Source organism: Dermacentor andersoni, unplaced genomic scaffold, assembly GCF_023375885.2.
Source record: "Dermacentor andersoni unplaced genomic scaffold, qqDerAnde1_hic_scaffold ctg00000039.1, whole genome shotgun sequence".
NCBI classification, from domain to species: Eukaryota; Metazoa; Arthropoda; class Arachnida; order Ixodida; family Ixodidae; genus Dermacentor; species Dermacentor andersoni.
In genome coordinates, this window is record NW_027314752.1 from 24862244 (window position 1) to 24883452 (window position 21209).

General features: G+C 41.8%; 1 long non-coding RNA gene across 1 annotated transcript; it reads right to left on the reverse strand.

Moving 5' to 3' along the window:
- Positions 1 to 327: 327 nt before the first annotated feature.
- Positions 328 to 2588, reverse strand: LOC129382609 (uncharacterized). Its single transcript, XR_011891315.1, has 3 exons — positions 2196 to 2588; positions 2046 to 2105; positions 328 to 516 (listed from the first exon to the last, which is right to left on the reverse strand). It is a non-coding gene; the product is annotated as an uncharacterized lncRNA (long non-coding RNA).
- Between the last annotated feature and the right edge of the window lie 18621 nt (positions 2589 to 21209).

Sequence of the window (21209 nt, forward strand, 5' to 3'; positions counted from 1 at the left end):
TGCCAAAGGTGAAAAACAAAACAAATATTTCTATACTGGTGTCTTTTTTTTGCGAACATACAAGTGGGCTCTTCAACAAAACTACCATCCCTTCACATTTTGACCCAGGACATTTATAACCAATAACTGTTACTACCGTTGCGAAAATAACCTAGGGAACATTGCTACCACTGTGAAAATAACCTTGGTACATAGACCTCAGTGCACCACGTGTCATTTTCCCAGCAAAGCTGCTGCAAGTTCGGCTGAGGTGCAACTACTGTACCAGATTCAGAAAGTAGATGCAGCTCTCTGCAAGGGAGGGGCTAGGCATTGACATAACGTTTAGAATAGGTTTAAAATGTGACAAGCACCCATGAACGTGCACTTTTTTGTCTCAGTGTTTCTTTTTATCCACTTTCTTTGTATGAAACATTTTGTCTCCAAGTGTTATACTCAAGGTGTATCATGTTGACTTGCCTGATTGTCACCTAGTGAAGGTTCCACACTTTCATCCGACACACCATCCAATTGTGGCTGCAGATAAAAAGAGATGCATTAGCAATGAAGGGTCTGCTTTTGACTGCTCTTTTTATGTCGAAATGGGGCTTTGCAGCACCAACTTCATCCTACACATCCGCATCCATGCTGTGGTGCAGCATGATGTGAAACCGCAATACAAAACCAGTATCAGAAAACAATAGAAAATTACTGACATGCTGGGTAGTAAGAATAACCTTCAATGCACCTGCAGACGCAGCAGATATGTCAAAAATGGTACATTGTTGAGGTTGAAAGAACCTAGGCAAGAGTAAAAAATATTATTCGCAGATATTTTTATGTTACCTTATTACATTTGCAAGGTAGGGAAAAACTGATGTTATGCATTTCTGAACCACAGCCTACTGTGTTCTGAGGTAAAGACACCAACAGGATAAATTTGCAGCAGGCATAACCTTAGAAAATCAATGAAAAAGACGCTAAATGGATTGCCCAGGCTAAGCGACTTTCTATCGCTTCAAAAGACTAAATATCTGATAATTCAAAAAGCTAACCTCATTCATGTCTGTTGTGGATTAATTACCCGCTGCTGTTCATAGACTCTGTCAAATTGTGTTGAGTGCAATAGGATCGATTTTGAGTATGCGAAAGTTTGTATGAAAAACAGGAGTCGGAACCCACAAATATTTTTTTTAATGTAATGAAATAACGCTTTGCACTGTGACGGTGTACCTATTCTAAGTCACCTGTTGTGGCACCTGTTGTGGTGGCAAATGTCATGGCAACTTCCATGAGTGATGTAATGGGTACAATTCCACAAAGTGAAGGCTGCACAATAACGTGTAAAAACAGGTGCATTTGTTTTTTGTTTACTAATGCGAGACCACAAAATAAGTTTACTTTATCACTGTTTCTTTTGGGCCTTAGGTCAAAGCATAAGTGAAATAAATGCTTTTCTAGAGTAAATGTTTCACAACTGCTAAACAAGCTGTTCCTTGCAGCATGGGCGTGTGCCAGCTGCATAAATTAAAAAAATATTGATTTCTGGAGTTTTACATACCAACACAATAATATGATTATGAGGCACGCCGTAGTAGGGGACTCCAGATTAATTTTGAACACCTGGGGCTCATTAATGTGCCTCCATAACGTTGCGACGTTCCAATTAATGTAATATACACAATGGTAGGTGTTATTAAATTACTTGTGCACATGCGTGCACTGTTGCACATGAGATTACTTACATAATCAATGGGTGCGCATGGCTCCGGCTGTGCCGACACCACTTCATCTCCAGGAAGCTAAGATAAAAAAAAATCGGCGAACGCAAACATCAAGATCACACGGTACCAAAACGCGCTGCCAAAAAGAGAATAACGGCTCTAACGCTCTTTTACGTCAAGTCATCAAAGTGTATTGAACAAAAGAGCTCACGCGATAGCAGCATCGGCGACAAAAAAGTTGTTTTACATGAGAGCGCTGCACACGCCTGCAAAGATATCGCGCTCAAAACAAAGCGCAGCACTTCCTCATTAACAGACCGGTAAAATAATTTTGACACGTACCCTTCGTCTCTTCGTAGGCACGTAGTCGCCTCTCACTATTCGTCGTCGCCCGACTTTGACCTGCGCAAGATATGAGCGTCACTTGCGACTATTTCTTCGAGAAGGAGCGTTCTCGCTTGACTAGCAGCAGGTTACGTAGTACATACACACCTTCCGCTCATAGCCGAGGCTCCTCATCGGTGTCGGGTTCGTGTCGCTACGTTCGCCAGAAACGAAATGTACCGAGCATACCCACGAACTGTCGGACGGTAGGAAGTCCTTCCTGTTGACGCTCGCAATCCACAAACGCCGATGCTCTGGGTCAGCAGGAAAACGATGAAACTTGACGAGTTCGCAACCACAAACACGCCGTGGCTGTTGATGCACGTCGCACGTTTGTTCCGCCAACAGCTTCCTCTTTCTATAATTATTCGTACAGCCGAAGATAACGCAGTGGTTCCCCGATGACCTGGTGTTAGCTGACATCGCATCAATATTCTGCAGGATGCGCTAAAACAATAAACTGTTCACATCCAAGCAGCAGCACATGCATACCGTGCCGAACCACGCCGTTTCGCCCAAGCCAGAAAGGAGGAAAGGCGCGTGTTGCCAGACTTTCCTCCTCGCCCGATGAAACGGTCTATAGGAGGTTGTGGCCAAGTACTGCACCAGGGTGGCCAATCCTGCACTGGTGAGGGAGTGCGTTACCGGTACTGGCCACCGGGATCAGGCCACACCCTAGGCCCATTTATGCAATTTTATCAACACCCGGGTATTTTTTTAATCCGGTGGAAAATTGCGCGGCACCGGGATTCGAACCACGGACCTCTTGCACGCGAGGCGGGTGTAATACCTCTATGCCACCGCTGCACCCGAATGAATATGCCGACTGAATATTCGCGACTAATACCGACAGAATATTCGCGATTTAACCCAGATGCTCCGTCAACGGCGCCTTGACGACTAAGACATGACAAGATTTGCATGTGTTCACGGCTTGCGAGTGACTGCACGCTAATGCAGAGTCGACCGCTGCACGAGAAATAAAGTGGGCAGAATAATAATGGCATGACTACAGGAAAGTGACCGATATGGCATGGGGTGGAAAAAACGCGATAAATAAATGAAGATGATATAGCGATAACGACGCGCTATATACATAAACTATCTTGTCAGCCCTGTACACGGATGGCAAAATGAATGCTGATTACGTCGTAGCCACATAAGGGCGCTTGCGTTGGAGAGCGGGTCGTTGCATGCGTACATCACCTGTCACCCATGGCCGCTTGTCTTTGCACTGTATCCAGTGCTGGTCAGCATATACCCGAAAGTCAATCCCGTATGAAAACTTTGAACGCCCAGCAGAAAACACTGCACACGTAGCCAGTGTCATTTATCGAGTGGACCAAGTTGCATATTAGTCAACACGACAGCAGCAGCCAGTAATTAAGTAGTGAGGGAGAAAATCTAAAGAATATTCGATTTGAAATCTACTATTTTTGTCATTAGTTTGCCTATGCCTACGTGCGAAAAAGTAGAGAAAAGGTTCTCGGAGTTTAGAAACTGCCTTAGCCGTATATGATACACAATAAAATGAGTGAATCATAGCTGCAATTCTGTTTACTGTATACTGTACTGTTCTGCAATACTGTATTGTATGAGAAACTCTATAAGGATGCTGTATGATGTATGGAGACACTGAAAGCGGCTGCCATTAAAAGTATGCTAACGAAACAAGAATTCTCAAGGGAAGGTGAAAGTAGTTCCCACTATCTGCAACTGCAGCAGGTATTGTACCCGTGTTTCACTGTGACATCACTTGAGTGCGAGTGCTATAACGTTGGCTGCGTTCCTACTTTTCACTTACAAGTGTCTGCGGAAGTTTTGATCTTCTCTAAGTTATTGTCTTTAATATAAGATGTATGACAAATAACCATTTTCTTTTGGTAAGAAAACATAGCCAGTTGTATATCACGTGTTAGACTGCGCGAACTTCACAACTAAGTGGGTTTTGGTTAAACAAAGTTTTCAGGTTGCATGATTGCTGGTTGCAATGAAGGGCCTCTCTAATTATCAGCATGCAAATGCCAGCAAAGTGTAGTGTTTATTGTAAAACTACCATAGCATGCAGGCTAATACGAAAATTGTCGCACCCTACTTAGTCCTCGATCAACTAGAATATATGGAAATAATGTGATAAAGGAAGTATAACCACAAAAAGAAATACTCAATTATCATTTATCGAGAACAGCGCGTATTGAACCAGAAAACCTGACATTTCAGTAATTGCAGCAGAGCTCTGCATAGACTAGAATAATGAGCGACCGGTGGGATATTCATACCTAATAACTGTACACTTATCCATCTTTTTTTTAAGGTACTTATGGCTGATTTAAACACCTAAAGCTTTGTGTGAATAAATAAACCACATGAATTTGTTTTGATAGCTGTAGGCGTAATAGTGTACTTTGGTGAAGAACGTATGTCACAAATGGTAGTCTCGCAGCTCCGAATATATTCCTTTATTTTGTGCGGCACCTTGCTGCAGGAGCAAACTGAAAGCTGAATTTTGTGTCCCTGTAGATTTCATGCGCATATCCTGCCGATTAGATAAATTTAAAATGATTTGCTTGCGTATAGGCTTGTGTGCAAAAACATAGCATGATGTTCACTTTGAAGTTATCAATCAAGGCTTTTGCTCTTTCTTGCGCCTTGCTTTGATTTATTTAGAAGTGATGTTAACCCTCTCAGGAGTGTCATTACAGAGAAGCAGCACATTTTGCATACAGACGTTTCTACATACGTACAAGCATACATACATATACATACATATATACGTACATATACATATACAAATATATATATATATATATATATATATATATATATGATAAGTAAAACAACCAAACAACAAGAGACCTAATAACCTTAGCTGACGGTAAAGCTAACCATCAGCATTGTTCACACAAATGCACATATACTAAACGCTTGAACTCAGCATTTGTTGTATTAATCACATCTTTCAGAAGCCCGTTTGGTGCCTCAGTTACATGAGGAAAACATGAATACAAAAAAACTTTGTTCGAGCAGGCTAAGACCGAAGCGCTCGCGTATGATTCAACCTCTTACGTCGTTTCCCAGGCAATAGCGAGTAGTCATTCTTTTAATACTACAATTGCCTCGGATCAATTGAACACAATATTAAACCTACTTTTAAGCCAGCGTTTGTTTAACGATTCTAAATGACACAAACCAAACATCGCTGTAACTGAGTCATTCTTTGTTTACGTTGAGCGTATAAAGAGGTGTTCATTCTAACTTAGTTTTCAATATTTTCTCAGTAGGACGCCAGACAACTCTGAATATTCTATTATAGTACGTATAAACGTGTTAAAACCGTTTGTTTCTTTGCTAGCCCCAAGCTTACCTTTTTCCTTAGAAAATCTAGCCACCATGACGACTTCGAGCATACATCATCAATATTTGTGTGCCACTTTAAGATATACGCAAACATAACGATCGGGTATTTTAAAGCATCTACTATCAACACGGCGTGATTCCTGATGTGATTACAAATAAGGTATTTTTGCGTAAATTGAACAATCATCTGCAAACAGTTTTAGCATTACAGGTGTTTTGCTGTCGCTGCAATACCAAAAATTTAAATCAGGAACCATACCGGCCCGAGAAGTGAGTGCTGCGGGACTCCTGAAGATACTTGCAGTGAACCAGAAACAACATGTATTTTCATGTATTGTTTTCCTACAGCGCTAAATGACAAGATAAAGAGAACACAGACCACAGCGGTTACTAACAACCAAGTGTTGTCACTCTTTCAGTCAGTATAGATCCTCGTATATTCTTTCATGCCGTGCTTCTAGTGACTAATCTCTCCGAAGATGATTTGTCGCTTTGCATGTGTAACAATCAAATCGTTGGGATCCTTGTATTAAGAGAAAGCAGGCAACAAATTTGCTTTACTATAAAAGCCTATCGAATAGTTGAATTTTCTGATGAATCATGATTTTCTGCTTAGGCTCCCGTACATGTTTGTACGAGCATATTATCTCCAAAAGTGGCGATTGGAAAGCTTCCTTCCTTGTATTAGCACTTTTGTACAGCTAAAATGACTAATCTCGCCGAAGTAGGCGCCTAGTTTTCAAAGCGTAACAATCACATGGTTAGATTCCTTGCATTATGAGAGTGGTAGCAAAAAAACTTGTTTTCCATAAATAGTCAATTTAGAAGTTGAATATTTTGATGAACGATGTGTTTTTGCTTACGCTTGAGTACATTATTGTACCAGCAGGTTATCCTCAATAATTCCCAATTTCAAGCTTCCGTCCTTGTATTTGCTTTCGAGTAGTGCTGCTGATGATAATCTCACGGAAGAAGACTCCTTGTTTTCAAAGTGTAATAATAAAAGCCGTAGGTTCTTTCTAGTTGAGTAGCACGGAGGGAACTTGTTTTCCAAAAATCGTCCCTTCCGTCGTTAAATTTTGTGACGAGCCATGATTGCGTGCTTATGGTCCTGTAAATGTTTATAAGACCGGATTACCCTCGATAATTCCGATTTAAAGGCTTCCATCCACATATATTATTTCGTTTTTTACAGCTAACGTCTAATCTGGACGACGATGATTACTTGTGTTGGATGTGTAGCAATCAAAGCATTAGGTTTCTTGTATTGTGAAAGACCGGGACAATGTTGGGTTCCAAAAAAAAAATACTATCTTCAATAATTCAAAATCAAGAAGGGGCCTGACAGATGGAATAGCACACTGTGGTATAAGGTTTATAAGCAGAGATAACGTGCCTCAGAAAGCCTTGTCAACGTTTCGATGGGAGGACCTATCTTCGTCCATGACGGCCTCATCGTACTCGGCATGTGAGTTTTAAAGTGTTAGTGCTGCAGTGATGACACATGCGTTGAGCTACTGGGGCTGAAGTGCCTTGAAAGACCATGCCGCTGCCATCCAGTTACCCCATGCATTGATCCCCAGAGTCCTTGGTGCCATCTTAACTACTTCAAGATTATTCAACGCATTTCTGCTATGCTACTAAGTACGCTCTTTCAAATCATGTTTCTTTTTTTCGTCGTTTGTGTTAATCGCGCACTGGCTGCCTGACCGGCTCTTCTGAAGCCACAAAAACATGCCGCCGACGACACCACCGATGCTCCCTAACCTCTCGCTTCCCCAACGCCCTCCCTTGCCCCACCTCCTCTTTTTTCTGGTTCTTTATTTCCTTTTTTTCTCTTGGTGTCCCCCCCCGTATTTTTCTACTTTGCTTTTTTTTTCTTTTCTCCCTGCCTTCCCACCACGCTCCCACTCTTGTGCCCTCGTCTTGGGCACCACGCTCACAGAGGTCAGTGACAGTGCTCATTTTCTCTGAAGTCTCTCTCTTTCTTTATAACCAACAGGCAGCGAGAACAACCACACGCGACGTCACTGCACTAACCATTTAAAATTAACACGCCCAGGATGACGAGGCCGCCTTTGACTAAGATAGGTCCTGCTATCGAGACATTGGCTTGTCTTTCTGGGGCATCCCCACCCTATCCCTCTTTATAAACTTTATACTGCAGTATCTTGAACAGTTGAATTACTCATGAACCATGACTTCCTTCTTTTGCTTTTTTACACATACGTAGTAGGGCATTACCCTTATTATTTCCAATTTTAATGCATGCTACCTCGTATTTTCTGTCGTTCAGTGCTGCTAATGAGCCATTCCGCCGAAGATGATTCCTTCTATTGCAAGTGTAGAAATCAAAGCGTAAGGTTACTTGTCTTAAGAGAGAGCAGGCAACAAACTTGCTTTCAAAACATTGCCCCTTGAATAGTTGAATTTTGTGAGCAGCCAGCAATTTCGTGCTTATGCTCCCGTGCATGCTTGTGCGAGCGAATCATTCTGGATAAATCCCATTTCAAAGCTTCGTCCTCGTATTTTCTTTAGTGTAGTGCTCCTGATGTCTTATGACACCTAGGCTGGTTCATGCCTACGAATATTTTTTATTTCTAAACATGAAAGCGTTAGGTTCCTTGTAGAGCAGGCAAAAAACTTCTTTTCCAGAACTAGTTTCTGGAATAGTTTAATTTCGGGATGAACTGTGATTTCGAGCTTACCAATTCGTGCATGTTCGTACGAGTGCATTATCCGCGATAACTTGATTTGAAAGCTCGCGTACTCGTGCTTTCTATCGTGTAGTGCTGCTAATAACTAATCGCGCTGAACACAATTCCTCGTATAATATGTCCAACAATGAAAGTGTTAAGTTGCTTGTATCATGAGAGGGCAGGCTACAAAGGTGTTTTCGAAAAATAATCTCTAGAAGGTTGAGTTTTGTGATGAACCATGGTTTCGTGCTTATTGTTATGTATATGTTTGTACACTCCTAGTGAAGTCCTGCATAGCGTCCTCCGAAAAAGTGGTACTTTCTCGGTTCATCCCCGGCTACCGCACATACGCGTGCTTTCAAGCGAGATCATGCGTGAAAAAATGTGGCTACTGAGGAAACGCAACGTTTACATGGAGCCCTGGAAATTTGCCACCAATAAAGCGCGCAGAAGCATTGAGAGAGCGTTACAAAGCTAAGGGCTCAAGGAGTGACGAGGGAGATGCCGTGAGGGAGAAAGAAACGCGAGAGTCAAAGGAGAGGACGAAGAGACTAAGAAAGAAGCCTTCCCCTCTGTGCGTAAACACTAAAAACGTTTGCACCCTTTGTAGTCTATATTTGCCACACAACAATAATCGTCATCTGTCTTGCGCGCATTACCTTTCTTGAAATAGCCGCGCTCTTACTTTTCTGTCCGGAATGCCCTGTCATACTGACAGCGCGCATGCCGTTCATGACTTGGACGTGCCGGGCTCGCACCATTAAAGAAAGGAATTGTGGCCAAGACAGATGACGATTACTGTTGTGCTGCAAATATACATCCTAAAGGGTACAACTGTGTTTAGAGTGTAGCTTTGACAATGGAGGAGGAGGAAAGATTGAACCGGCCGGGAAGAAGCAAAAACATGGCATGAGCTGGCGGACGAAGCGATTGTTTTCCGTGACAATTATCGCCATTTCTTTGTACCAGCGACGTTCTGCCACTGTGTTCGCCTTCTGAAGGCATCTGGCCGCGTCGATGAACGCTCTCGGGGGTCTCAGTGATGTTCAGATGCGCCGATGTTGCCGGAAATTGTAAGAAGCCAGTGCTTTCAACTCGTGGGAGTGCGACCACAGGGCGACAGTCATAAGCGGGGAGACTTCTTGGATTTTGTGGCGAATGGACGTGCTTTCGGGGCTCTGTGGCGACGACAAAATCATAAGATTTTGTGCATGCTCTGAGCTTGCTTCTGTTTCTTTTGCTGGCTTTTTGCATTTAAATAGTAGTTGGGGGGTTTTCCTTTTCCTTCCTTTTCTTTCCTTTATTTGTCTCTCGTATTTCGGGTGCGCGGATGTGCTTCGTGTACATTTGTTTTGCCGGATGATTAGAGCGTCTTTTCGTGCCAATTGTTCCAACACATGCAGCCGAGTGGGACGTTGAGTGTTTGTAGTCTTTAAATAGTAGCTTGGAAGTGGCAAGACAAATAGCTATTAGTGGTTTTACTGTGCGTGTTTGGTAGAAAATGAGAGCATGGCTGCGTGGTTGAGCGCGTGTGAGAGTGTGTCATACCTTCGGTCTCCGCGGCATTGATTGTTTTTGAAACACTGGTAAGAGTTGCTTTGCGGCATTTTGAGGATTTTGATACTGTGCGTATCGTCTTTTTCTAAAAGGCACGTGCTCTGCATTGATATAGTATTATAGTATTTGCAAAAGCCGTGCAATACATGGCGAGAAAGCCGGTCAAGCAGGCAGTCCGGGGGTTTCCTCAAGGCAGATGAGGAGACAGATGAGAATGGAGAGGGCGTAGAATAAACCGGCACACAATGTGATGTCGATACTGGGCTGCAGAAAATGGAGGCTTTCCAGGAAGAGCTTCTCAAACAGGTGCATGAGCTCAAAAATGACCTAAACAGGGAGCGTGAGCCACGGAAGCTAGTTGAAAAGAGACTTGAAGCAGCCTAGGAAACGCGAACAGGGCCGCCATTGGGACTGAGATGGCGTGTGACTATGCGCGCGACAGGCGCGGGAGGGTCAGAGAAATACGTGGAACGCAGGCAGGGTGATGAAGGGTTAACTACAAATAGCAGCACCTACCTTGAGGCCGCTACGCGGAAAAACCAGGAGCCCCGGGGACAATGCCCCTTGTCGAGTCCGAATGACGCGTAAAATGACAAAGGGAAGCCGGGACAGGTAGGAGAGAGTGTGGAAAAGTCAAAGCCTGAGGTTCCTTCCATTTTGAAAGAGCAGGCGAAAAATTCTATGTTCCAAAAGTTTTCTCCTGTAGTTCAATTTTGGCATGAACTGTGTTTTCGTGTGGATCCTTCCTTGCAGGTCTGTTCGAGCATATTGTCAACCATCATTCCCTTTAAAAGGCTTCCGTTCTCGTATTTCCTTTCGTGTAGTGCTGCTAATCCTCAATCATGCCAAAGGTTATTCCTTCTTTTGCTTCTGTAGAAATCAAACCATCTAGTGTTTGTATATTGAAAGAGCAGGCAAAAATTCCGTTTTCCAAAAGATTATACTCAATAGTTGATTTTTGGGATGAACAATGATTTCGTACTGATTCTTCTTTTCAGGTCTCTACGAGCGGATTGTTAACCATATACACGATTTGAGAGCTTCCGTCATCGTATTTTGTTTCGTGTAGTGCTGCTAATGATCAATCACGCCAATGGTAATTCCTTCTTTTTCATGTGTAAATTCGAAGCGTTTGGTTCCTTGTATTTGGAGAGAGCAGGGAAAAGATTCCAGTTTCCAAAAGTTGTCTCAGAAATAGTCGAATTTCGGTTTGACCCATGATTTCGTGCTGATCCTTCCTTACAGGTCTCTACAAGGAGATTGTCAGCCATTATTTCCTATTGAAAGCTTCCGTCCGGGTGTTTTCTTTTGTGTAGTGCTGATAATGACCAATCTCGCCAAAAACGACTTCTTTTCCATGTGTAAAAGTGAAAGCAATAGGTTCCTTTTATTTTGAGAGATCAGGCTGAAAATTATATTTTGCAAAAGAGTCTACTCAATTGTTGAGTTTTGGAATGAACAATAATTTCATGCTGATTTATCCTTACATGTCTGTACGAGTGGATTGTTAACATTAATTCCCATTTGAAAGCTTCCGAGCTCAATTTTGCTTTCGCGTAGCGCTGTGTATGACAAATCTCGCCGAAAATGATTGCTTCATTTGCATGCGTTAAAGCCAAAGCCTAGCTACCTCGCATTTTGACAGAGCAGGAGAAAAACTCTGTTTTCCAATAATGCTCTCTAAAATAGTTGAATTTCGGCTGATTGTCAAACATATTTCCCTTTTTAAATCTCCTGTCCTCTTATTTTCATTCGTGTAGGGCTGTTATTCCCTCTTTGGCATAAGGAAAAGTCTAAGCCTTAGGTTCCTTTTATCTTGAATAAGCAGGCTAGAAATTCTGTTTTCCAAATGTTGTCTATTCAATATTTGATTTGCGGAATCAACCATGATTTATTGCTGAACCTTCCTTACAGGTCTATACTAGCGGATTGTCAACTGCATTTGCCATTTGAAAGCATCCCTTCTCGTATTGTCTTTCATGTAGTGCTACTAATTATCAAGCAGAGCAAAGTTGACTCCTTTTTTCCATGTGTTAAGTTCAAAGCATCAGGCTACTTGTAATTTGAGAGAACAGGCTGAAAGTTCTATTTTCCAAAAGTTGTCTTCTGAACAGTTGAATTTCGGGATAAACTATGATTTCACACTGATCCTTCCTTACAGGTCTGCATCAGCAGATTGTCAACCATATTATCCTTTTCAAATTTTCCATCCTCGTATTGTCTTTTGTGCAGTGCTGCTAGTGATCAATCACGCCAATGGTGATTCCTTCTTTGGCATTTGTAAATGTCGAAGTGTTAGGTTCATTGTATTTGGAGAGAGCACGCAAAAAAATTCTATTTTCCCAATGTTGTCTCCCAAATAGTTGAAATTTGGGATGAACCATCATTTCCTGCTGATCCTTTGTTACAGGTCTATAGAAGCGGATTGTCAACCGTAATAGCGATTTCAAAGATTGCACCCTTGTATTTTCTTTCTTGTAATGCAGCTATTGATAAATCACGCCAGACGTTATTCCTTCTTTTGCATCTGTAAAAATGAAAGCGTTAGGTTTTACGTATTTGGAGAGAGCAGACAAAAAATTCGTTTCCTAAAGTTGTCTCCCATATAATTGAATTTTGGGATCAACCATGATTTTCTCCTGATCCTTCATTACAGGTCTGTACGAACGGATTGTCAACCATAATAATCATTTGAAAGCTTCAACCCTCCTATTTTCTTTCGTGTAGTGCAGCTAAAGCTGAACCACGCCAAAGGTGACTCTATCATTTGTATTTGGAAAAGTCAAAGCGTTAGGTTCCTTGTATACTGAAAGAGCAGAAAAAAATTCTGTCTTCCAGAAGTAGTCTCATCATTAGTTGCATTTCAGGACTAATAGTCATTTCATGCTGATCCTTCCTTACAGGGCTGTACAAGCAGCTTGTCAACCATAATAGGTATTTGAATGCTTCTACCGTCGTGTTTCCTTTCGTGTGGCGCAGATAATGATCAATCACGTCAAAAGACATTCCTTAGTTTGCATGTGACAAATCAAAGCGTTAGGTTACTTGTATTGTGAAAGAGCAGGCAAAAAATGATGTCTTCCGGAAGTAGTCTACTGAAAAGTTGATTTCGGGATTATCAATCATTTCGTTCCTATACTTCCTTACTGGTCTGTAGGACCAGATTGTCAACCAATAATCCTTATAGAAAGTTTTCGTCCTAGTATTTTCTTTCGTGTAGTGCTGCTAACGATCAATGAAGCCAAAGGTGATTCCTTCTTTTGCATGTGTAAAACACAAAGCGTTAGGTTCCTTGTATTTTGAGAGAGCCGGCTGAAAATTCTCGTTTCCCAAAGATGTCTCCTGTGTAAATGAATTTTGAGATTAACAATAAGTTTGCGCTGATCCTCCCTTACTGGTCTGTACGAGCAGATCGCCAGCCGATATTCCCTATAGAAAGATTCCGTGCTCGTATATTCTTTGGTGTTCAGCTGCTTATGATCAATCAGGATAAAGGTGAGTCCTTTTTTTGCATGTGTAAAACACAAAGAGTTGAATTCCTTGTATTTTGAGAGAGCCGGCTGAAAATTCTACTTTCCAAAAGTTTTCTCCTTAATAGTTGAAATTAGGCATGAACTATGTTTTCGTGCTGATCCTTCTTTACAGGTCTGTTCGAGCAGATTGTCAACCATCATTCCCCATAGAACGCTTCTGTTTTCATATCTTCTTTCGTGTAGTGCTGCTAATGATCTATCATGCCAAACGTTATTTCATTCTTTTGCTTCTGTAGAAGTCAAACCATCTGGTTTTTGTATATTGAAACAGCTGGCGAAAATTCCGTTTTCCAAAAGAGTCTACAAAACATTTGAATTTTCGGATCAACAATGATTTCGTGATCATTCGTCTTTCCAGGTCTGTACGAACGGATTGTCCAGCATAATAACCATTTAAAAGTTTCTACCCTCGTATTCTTTTTCGTGTAGTTCAGCTAATGAACAATCACGCCAAAGGTAATTCATTCTTTTGCACGCGGAAAAGTCAAAGCGTTAGGTTACTTGTATTTTGAAAGAGCAGGCAAAAAATTGTCTCTTCCGGAAGAAGTGTACTCCAAAGTTGAATTTCGGGAATAATAATCATCTTGGGCTGGTCCTTCTTTAGGGGTCTGTATGAGCAGATTGTCAACCATAAACACCATTTTGAAGCTTCCGTCCTCGTATTTTCGTTCGTGCGGTGCTGCTAAGGATCAATCACGCCAAAGGTGATTCCTTCCTTTGCATGTGTAAAGGTCAAAGCGTTAGGTTCCTCGTATTTGGAGTGAGTAGACAAAACATTCTATTTTTCAAAAGTTGTCTCCCGTATACTTGAATTTTTGGGATCGACTATGATTTTGTGTTTATCCTTACTTACGGGTGTGTACGAGCGGATTTTCAACAATAATAACAATTTTAAAGATTCCACTCTCGTATTTTCTTTCGTACCGTGCTGGTAATGATCAATCTTGCCAAAAATGACTGGTTAGTTTGCACGTGTCAAAGTGAAAGCGTTAGTTTTCTTGTATTTGAGAGAAAACGCTGACAATTCTATATTCCAAAAGTTTTCTCCTGAATAGCTGAATTTGGGGATGAACAATGATTTCATGCTGCTGCTTCCTTTAGGGTCTGTATGAGAGGATTAACAACCATATTTTCTTTTGGAAAGCTTCCGTCCTCGTATTTTTTTTCGTGTAGTACTGCTAATGATCAATCGCGCCACAGGTGATTCCATCTTTTGCATGTATAGGTGTGAGAGCGTTAGGTTCCTTGTATTTGAGAGAGCAACCAAAAAATATGTTTTCGAAAAATATTTGCTCGAATAGCTGAATTTTATGATGAACTATGATTTCGTGCTGATCCTTCCTTACAGGTCTGTATGAGTAAATTTTAGCAATAGTTCCCATTCGAAAGCTTCTGACCTCAAATTTTCTTTCGCGCAGTGCTGCTTATGACTTATCTCGAACAAAAAAATGATGATTTCATTTGCATGAGGTAATGTCAAAGCCTCAGGTTCTTCATATTTTGAGAGAGCAGGAAAAACTCTGTTTTACAATAATACTCTCTCGAATAGTTGAATTCCGGATCATATTGACCATTTCAAAGCTTCCGCCCTCTTAGTTTCTTTCGTGTTGTGCTGCTAATAATCAATTACGCCAAAGGTGATTCCTTCTTATGATGTGTAAAAGTGAAATCGTTAGGTTTCTTGTACGTTGAAAGAGCAGTAAAAAAATTCTGTTTTTCAAAGGTGGTCAACTCCAAAGTTGAATTTTGAGATGAACAATGATAGGTTTGTGCATCACACTGTCCTTGCCCAACCTCTACTGACGATCAACACCTGATTGAAACATGCTTATCCTGCAGTTACACTTTCTCAACAAAAAAACTTATTGGTATTTGTTGTAATTGTCTTGAAACTATGCCATTTATGCTTAGTTGACTGTAGAACAAAAAAATTGCCTTAGAAATTTTAAGAAACACGTGCAATATGCACGCGAGGAATCCCGCAATGATACCTTGTTCGCAATGTTACTGATATGAATGAAGCTCTAGTGGCCTTACGTGTTGCATTGCGGAAAAGAAAACCACATACGAAAATAGGCTATAGATATCCTCAACATAATTTGTTGCATACTTATCGGCACTATAATAAAAGGAGCGCTGTGCAGAAATTTCAATAGGTATAGAATGATTTGCTGGGTATTCTCTGAGTTGGCACTGAGTAATTAGTATATACTGTATTAGAACAGCAAAATATTGATAAAGAACGAAATTCCTTGTGGTATGTCTTCTTTTCAATAATTCTATCCATCAAATCCATCCATCTTCACAGTGTAGAATGCCTCGGAATTTTTTGTTAAAGAGCGTTTCCGATCACCTAGGCGCTCAATAACCCATCGTCACGTCTGCCCCACGTGGACTTAGCAGCACGTCAATGAGATTTCGTCAACATCCCTGTTTTATTATATGTGCAAGGCACATTGTGCTTTATTGAGAGTTTGAATACCTTTTTCTTGGACATGGTGCGCAGAGGGCTACAAGCCTTCGGGAAGCAGAAAATGCCACGCTTAGCAGGTATTGGCCAAAATGATAAATTTGTGGGTGAAATACACGTATGATATCACATGTTGCCTTTAAATGTTCCTTCTTTCCTGCTGCTTTTAAGTTTGCTGTGTGAACTTCAGCTTTTTCAGCAACGTCTACTTCGTGTCGCGTCTAGTGACATTGACAAATGTGCCTATTGAAGCCACGACGCCAGTGACACAAACGCTGTTTGCATAGACTTTTGGCTGCACATTGCTAGAGCAGAATTAGCGCACTAAAACGCGATAGCCATGTTCACATTTTTGTAGCTGTCATAAGTCTAAGGCTACAAATATTTCTTTTCGCGTGGTGGTATCTCCAGAAATGATGCGTATGCTGGAAAGTTAGGATGACATCAGCAAACTGTAGTCCATTACCACTGCTGAGAAGGTCACGAGTGAATATGAGTCTGATGCTATTACGACCGAACATTTATGTACCATATGATACTGCTGCATAACAAATCTGATCACGTTACTTCGGCAGTACAAGGTAGTATTCTGCATACCTGCGTACGTTGACCTTAGAGCGCGAGTCATGAACGTTATTCGAGGAGGGGTGAATGTCTCATGAAAAACACAAACACCAACTGGCCCAAGCAAGAGTTTTACTTGAGTACATTACAAACTATTCACGCTAAGGAGAAGTCAATCAATATTACCTGTTTTTGTATGTGCGTTCGGCCATCAAGATCATTAGAGGTAGAATTGAGTTAGAACTAAAGTAATTATAAAGTTGTCTAGTCTCAACCCGGTAGAATGTTGAAATAAATTGGCATGGTTCCTATTAAACCAGTCACGCAAGGTTACAAACACATTCTGATGGGGCACAGAGTGCTCAGCATTGAAAAGCCTGAGAGAATAGTGCTGTTATTACCCTGGACGGTTATGAACTCATCAGATTTCATAGCAGGGAGCGGGTCTTCCCGTGTCGCTTACTCAGCCGCTTCAATAGAAAATGGTTGATTTACAATTGCCCCACGTCTCTTTTTCGCTTACGTTACTACGGGAAGCTATTTGGCTTTCGTGCGTTTTCACCGTGTAAAACACAGCTTATATGGCGCACACTTTCTAATGGGCGTCGTAAGTTTGCGCAATTCCAGTTCCATGGACAGTCGCACTGCATTAGTCTTCACACGCGTGGCATTTATTTTCACTGCTACAACGTTCTTTTCGTGGTCTGAGCGACCAAACATGTCTACAAAAACAACAGACGTTAATTTGCTTCTTTGTAGCAACAATACTTAGTAATATGTTTTTATCACGCACTGACCCATCCTTGAGTCAATTTCTTGACCCTGACCTGAGAAGCGCTGAAGATATTAAAGCACCGCATTACTCCGATCCCCTACACCTGCGTGACATGGGTTCCTGGGCACGAGGGGATGGAGGGGAACGAAGCGGCACACGCTGTTGCCCAAAGCCACACCTGCCGGGCCAACACTTCCTACTCTTGAGGAGCCTGGTCTGCGTCAGCGGAGGTAGAGAGTGAACCCATCCCCTACACTGGGATCCTTCAGCACCACAGGCTGGAACGCAGGGTGTATCCACAGCCTCACCCAAAGCTCACCGAAGAAAGTACCACACTCAGAAGACTACAGAGTAACACTTACACCCACGGAATACTCATTCACAGACTATTCTCAATGCTACAAGGATACAACTGCCCAATGTGCGGCTGACCGGACACCTTGCCGCACCTGAACCTCGAGAATACATGGCATCTAGATACAGACACATCGCCTTCACCAAAAGAATATAACGCCAGACATGAAAGTGAGGACCTTATTGAAACGTGGGAGGCCAAGCTTGTCTCCGAGGACCTGCAACAACAAAAACGATGCCACATCGCCAGGGTCAACGAGATTGCGATGGCCAGAGGGTTCCTGGAATGAGGAGACCTCCCAAGGAAAGTAGAACCGGGGCTTACCCCGGGATAGAGTTTCCAAAATAAAAGTTTATTCCTCCTCCTCCTCTGGCCTTATAGCTCACGTGTTGAAATATGTTGAAGATTACCTTGTGTTGTTGAAGGGAAGCAATATAAGGTATTACAAAACAGTATCAGATGGTTTAGGTACGCTCGGTCGTATTGAAGTATGACTCATGCTTACTCGTAATCTGCTCAGAAATGATGATCTGCTACAATTTTTCGACCTTACCCAAGTTTTTCCCATATACGGGTTTGCTGCAGATAAGTTGGTAAGTTGCAGATAAGTGATAAGATAAGTTGACGCGCCAATAAAGATTTGTTGTCATGTAAATGTGACCACCCTAAGAATGTTAAGAACTTTGCCACTCGGCTCAGTGCATTGCGTCTGAACTAACGAAGTGCTGCAACCAAGCTATTCAACGAAGCTTTGCGTCAGCGCTGTCCCGGCTCTAAAAGGCAAGTCTTTCTAAGTCGCTAGTACTAGGCGTGAAGCTGACGTTGCTGTGAAGAGGTTGGTGAAGGAAACTAGAAGCAGCAGGAAAGAAAACAGCTTTTAAGGCGGCAGGTAACATCATTTATGCATCTCACCTCCCAACACTTAAAGAAGGTGGCTTTTAGGAACGGAGTAGACATGGTATTCTCAGCTCCCGTAGGCTCGCTAGCCTTTGCGCATGCACCATTAGAAAAAAGAAACCCCAACGTGCAATAAAGCACAAAATACCATCCACACAACGTAGAATAGGGGCAGGTAATGAAGTACCATTGGAAGGCGGCTAAGTCTCCATGGCGGAGACGGGTCGAAGACTTAATTGGTGCCTAATGAGCGCTCGTTAACCAAAAGGGCACACACCTTGACTACTGCCAAGCGCGCTAGAAGGAAGAACTCGCCTAAGAGCCTAGAATGAACGTATATAAAATTTCACTAAAAAGTCGCTATAGGGCAACTGGAGAGCTGGGAGAAGCATAATACATAAAGAAAAAATATTCAATGTGTATCAGTGACACATAGGCAGTTCTACAGGGAGGGAATGAAATGTACCTTCTAGATTATTGTCTTTAGGCTCGAGTGGATTTCACTGGGTCCATTTGCTCACGAGTTAAGGTGCATGAATCTAATTATCCATCACACCATAAATATGGGAGACCGTGCAACACTGGTCTCGTCCTCTTTCTTCATCCATGTACCTTGTTGCACCCATATTATATTTAGTGAACATATACCTAGAAACACAGCTACGATTACTGATAAATTTAAAAGCTTCACCATGCTCTGTAGGCCATACAATGAGATAGTAGAGAAATCACTGTGCTGCCCGTAAAGATGTGCACACGTGAAATATAATCGCAATCAATTATAAACACTGGTATTTTATGCACACTATTTTATAACAGGAAAGATTTAAGGTAAACGAAATGCACTGGTAATGTTTTGGTTTTTGGCATTTGTTTGAGGGATGTCATGTTCAAAATTCAGAGCAATAGTTTAGTCATGATTGCAAGACCTGTTATGAGCAGCTTTAGCGACAGTGTGTGCTGCCATATAACCCGCATATTTATTAATTCTTTTATTCATACCTCGAATACTCTATTTAGGGTTTTACTTGAGGGGTGGGCATATTTCGGTCATATTTTCAATGAATGCCTTCAACGATGAATGACTGGAGTGGTGCATGGCTTCAGCAGGTAGACAAGTCCAGTGTTTCACTGTTTGAATGAAGAAATACTTAAGATGAGTTGATGATAAACAGCCTTTGAATGGCTATGACGGGATGAAGTGCGATGCGCAGGCATGATGTAGGTATGGTGAAGCAGCGAGTGATAAAATTTGTAAAATAGGCATAATCTTCCTATTTTGCGGTTGTGCTCAAGGCTTGGAATGTTAAGTTAAGCTTAGTGACGCTAGTGTGGTAGGAGTAGTGAGAATGAATGAACCTTGCTGCACGATTCTGTATGTTTTCCAGTGCTGTTGCCAGGTTTGATTGGTATGGGTCCCAGACTGAGCATGCGTATTCCAGTCTTGGTCGAACACTGTTAAATATGCGAGTTATTTACTGAGGGGAAGAATACGTAGTTGCGGCGCAGGTAGGATACTACACGATTGGCATCGTTGCTATGCTGGAGTTGTGTGAGCACCAGCCTAGATTAGTGGACAAGTTAATGCCTAATTACTTATAAGAAGTCACAGAATATATTTCGGAACCCGTGATAACGTAATGATTGGCGATGGTGGAAAGTAAGTAGTGAGGTTTCTTGACGTTGAGAGACATTAGCCAATTAGTACACCTAGTTTCACTGACTTTAGGGCCGGACTGGAGAGCACGAGAATCAGCGTCGTTAGTAGCAGGACTATAGATTACGCAACCATCACAAAATAAACGAATTTTTGAAGAACAACCTCTCGGTAAGTCGGTAATGTATATTAAGAAGAGTAGGTGCCCCAGGACTGTGTCTTGCGGCACGCCGGAGATAACCAGCGATAAACTAAACGAGCACTGGTTAGCGCGAACAAACTGCTGACGGTAGGCCAGAAAGTTGTGTATGCGTTGAAGAACCCAAGGTTTGAACATACGTGATGCATAAACACACTGCATAATAATGCCTAAATATATGCGCATCCGCACGGCTTTGCTTGAGCTGATGAAGCTGCCAACGGCGAGACGACGGCGAAAATTGGCTTGAAGTGCTCATATTGTTGTTATCGCAAAAATTTGCTTGTCCAGCAATGTTGTTATTACAGAGCATCCATACTATTTTCTTGTATGTTCTGCAGTTAAGGGGTATGTTACCTATGGTGCACCCTTCCATTTGAGTAAAGCTTCTTGAAAAACAGCTCGTTTGGCCAGTATTACTGGGAACAAGTGCGCAGTACATTCCTTTTTGTAAAGTACTAAGAGCATATTCTTTAAAAGAATACTAACGATTCGACATCTTGCGCAAAATTTTCCTAATGCAAATTTCGAGCATAGATCCCAGATCAAGGAATTGTGTTATAATATTTCCGCTTTTGTGCTGAACTGAAGGGGGTTTGTTACCGAACTTTTCTAGTTACTTTTTAGGAAAGGAGAGCGATGACCTACTCGACAGGGAATGGATACTGTGCGCAACCAGGAAGCAAAACAATTTTCGTAACCTGCTCTTCAGGTCTGTTTCTGTTTGCTAAACAATAACTTAGGGTATATCTACTTGTCTATAATTTTCTCTGAGCAAATACCGATCGAAAACTTACAGTATTTCGCACACATCAATCTATTTTTCCTTGTTTTTTTTGCATTGCAAGGCTTATGTCACCTAACCTTATATCGGACCACTGTGAAGAGCAGTGTTACTGCAAACCCTTAAGTATCATTTAATTACGTTCTACGAGGAAGCAAGTTAATTGCGTTAGCCCATAACGGTACAGTATATTTTAAAATGTACACAACAATTTTATTTGTAAATGGTTCCAAAAATACCTAGTGTTAGCCTCAGTGTTTAATTTCGCTGAAATA